General features: G+C 42.1%; 1 protein-coding gene across 3 annotated transcripts in view; it reads right to left on the bottom strand.

Annotated features, from left to right (window-relative positions):
- The window catches only part of ZFPM2 (zinc finger protein, FOG family member 2), a 318344-nt gene extending 318225 nt beyond the window's left edge, over nucleotides 1-119 (bottom strand). Inside the window, exon 1 of one of the 3 annotated variants that reach the window (XM_068672479.1) lies at nucleotides 1-119. This exon is cut by the window's left edge and continues 324 nt beyond it. The gene's annotated coding sequence lies outside the window, so the exon portion shown is untranslated. The other 2 variants (XM_068672481.1, XM_068672480.1) reach the window with 2 other exon arrangements.
- Nucleotides 120-3462: the final 3343 nt, after the last annotated feature.

Genomic DNA, 3462 nt, shown 5'->3' with positions numbered 1-3462 from the left:
GAGAGAGGAGGAAGGAAGGGAGGGAGGGAGAGAGGGAGGGAGGGGAGAGCTGGCTCCTCGCTCTCTCTCTCCCTCTCTCGCCCGCTCTCTGCCGTTGCCGCTCCGCTCCGCTCCGACTGACAGGCGGCGAGGGAGGGGGCGAGGGAGTGGCTTTCGGGGCCGGGGGGGGGGCGGAAAGAGGGGGGCGTTCGTCCCTCAGCCTTGACGGGCGCTGCCCGCTCCCAGAGACGAGCCGGCGCGCAAACCGCCTCCTGCCTTCGGGGTGGAGAGGGTGGGCACGGGGGGTGCCGAGGCGGGAGGTTTCAATCGTCCCGGCGCTGCGGAGGCTGCGGGCGGCGGGGGGAGCCGCAACTTTCCTCAGAGGGAGCGGGCAGGAAAGTCCCCAGCGGCCGCGCGGCGGGCACGGGTCCTGGCGCCCCGCTCAGGGCGTCCGCCGCCGTGTCCTGACGGAGCGAACGCTCCCGCCTGCCCCGGGAGGCTCCGAGGCTGGGCGGGGAGGGCAGCGCTTTCCTCCGGGGGGCTCCTCACAGCGGTGTCGCCGCCCCGCCGGAGCTGGGCGGGGGGGACGCGGCGCTGCCCGCGGTGCCCTGGCACGGCGGGTACTGGGGGCCTGGTGGTCCGTGCTTGGCCCTGTGATGCATCGCTGCTTGGCTTTTGGGTGAAAGATGGAGATAAACCAACCGTCTGCGTCGCCTTTAATTGGTTTCTGCCCTTGTAAATAGTTATAATAGAGAAATGTGTTTCTCGCACGGCCGAAACCGACATCTGACGCTTCTATTACTAATTAAGTGTTCTGACAAAGCCAAATCGTCAGCTATGCTTGTGTTTACAGTCTGTGTCTTTAGGACAAACTTTCTCTTGAACATGCTGTTTTAATGGCCTAACTCGTCTAATTCCCATATACACTTGTACAGTCTGTTGTGAACAGCCCGTGCTTTCTATACCTTATCGTGTTGCTTAGCATTGCACACATGTTACCAGATCGCAGTGTTGTCAAACATTAACTTTGCAAAAATCTTGGGGGAAAAAAAAATCAGCCTGATTTCATTTATGCCAAGAAGGGATACTTGATACTGAAACATCTTTATTACCATGGTTCCAGAAATTTCAGATCTGACATATGAATGTACTACGATGTCAAGTGACTTCTTACAACTTCACTAGCAAGAAATAAATGGTTTCTGTTCGCTTAAATTGTTAAGCATTTATTTAGCTCATACGTGTGTAGTCCAACCAAATACTCTCAACAGAATCAGGTTTTAGATTGACCTTTCAAAACTTTGAGTGATTATTTGTTTGAGCAATATTGCAAAAGTCTTCATACAAGCAACTTAAATTTTAATAAGGCAATATACTAAAATTTCCCATCATATTTTGTTACAAAGCAATGTTTGTAAATTATAAGGGAATTTGCTAAAACACTTCTTATCACACAAGAGAACATGATAGAAACAGTGAATGGTATTAAATATTTGGTTTTTAGATACTTTAAAGGGTCTGAGTAAATAATACATGTTCTTTTCTTAGTTGAAGTGATTGTGGTGTGCCAAATTTGTATTTCAATTTATTCTCCAGTGGTGCAGGCTCAAGTTTAAATACCAGTGTAGTAGTGGTAGCATTTTCATAGTAGTGGTAGTGTTTTCAAGAAGGTATGCTATGTTAGTAGACAAACATAACAGTCAACACCAAATGAAATGCTGTTATGGCTTTGTTGCAGAATGAGGCTAGAACAGGAGTCTGGACAGACGAGATACCCATCTTTCAAATTAAAGTTAGTATTATTTATATTTGATTTTTATCCATTCTCAGCATTTTCTTAAAGTCTCAGAATTAGCAATGTCCTTTCCTTCAGATAGGTTGACCATTTCTGATTCTATTTTGTTGCCTGCCTTTCACACAGTGTCTTCAGGTCAAAGAGGTAATTTGGCAGATATCAACTTTATACCTACTGCTGTTTAAATGTAAAAGAATGGAGTTGGGTAACATGTTTCCAACATTTGGACAATATAAAAACTGCAAATTGTAAAACACTGTTCGGCCACTGTAACTTAAAAAATAATATACTTTACATGGTATAGAACAGTTATAAATAAGTGATAAACAGCAATGCAAAATGAAGGAATGCTCGAGTCTGTGTCACAAATAAGTGTTTATTCTTATATACTGTTTAAAGTAAATTACATAAGAGCATCATTACTATGCTGACTCTTACTTTCGTAAATATTTAAGCAGCAGTGTAAGTTAAGTTACATATTTTGTGCATTCTGAGTTATTAAAGCCATATTCTACTTCGTCAGCTTGAAAGAGGGCATATAAAGATGTATTAGTTATTTGACAATTCAGAGAGATATGCTTGATCACTTAAGGTATTGAACACTTAAGGCTTGAACACTTAGTCATTTCAGTGTGTTTTGGACTTGTTTAGCTAAAGCTTAAGAAGTTGTTTATGAAATTCCAAAATGAAACATACATATGCATGCTGTTTTAAAATGCAATTAACAGCATAAATTAACAAACAGTTTTCCCTAATTTGCAAAGAAACTTGCAGTTAGTGCATTTCAGTACTCTGTGAAAACTACCCATTTTCTTTAGCAGAATGAGTAGCACATAACATGAAAACAGAGATTTAATAGATGTATCTACTAGATGAGACCGGGCCAGAATGCATCTCAAGAACTGTACATGGTCATTGATACCATTTAATTGTTAAATCTCAGGTTCTATTCACCACAAATTGTTTTCAATATTGCAAAGAAGAAGGTACTTGCGTCAAACGGAAACGAGTGATGTGGTATAGTTTTCTCTTAGAGAAATAAACCCTGGAGAGAGTCATTCAACCTAGAATTTTAAAATCTTAGGAATTACCTCTGCAAACACAGACCCTCCAAAAGAATGTATAATTTTAACTGAACTGCTATAACTATGATGTTGTCCACACTAGAGCTGTAGTATCTATGCCATTCACTGTCTCTTTAAATATCTGTTTAATACTGCCTCTAGCAACTAGGTAGTGCTCACAGAGTTCCTTTGCCTGCTCAGCAGAGAGCAACATCTGAGCATGGGGACTGGGGAAACAGTGTCTCTAGTGTGTGTTTGTCCATAAACAGGGTACAGACAGATGACTAGAAATAATGGAGTAACAAGTATAGTTTAAAAATTTAGTAATGCTCTTTCAACCAAAACGATAATTCAGTGTGAGCACTGGTGGTATAAACCCATTTCAGTACACATATGCTCTTAGTCAATTGCTCAAGAAGAAAACTCCACAGAAACCTCCTTCTTAATCAGCTCTAGCATTGTTACTTCCAATTATCTCAATATATCTTATGAAGATTCTACTAAGATTTATAAAACCCCTCTAACTGAACTGTTATCACAGTTCAAAACTTAAATTCTTGAAATGCCAGAACACTAGCAAGAAAATAGGAAAATTATAGCTTAGACTTCCAGAGTCTTCAATTG

This window comes from Anas acuta, chromosome 2 (assembly GCF_963932015.1).
Source record: "Anas acuta chromosome 2, bAnaAcu1.1, whole genome shotgun sequence".
Taxonomy (NCBI): Eukaryota; Metazoa; Chordata; class Aves; order Anseriformes; family Anatidae; genus Anas; species Anas acuta.
The sequence above is the reverse complement of the archived record's forward strand: the minus strand, read 5'-3'. Positions and strand labels throughout refer to the sequence as shown.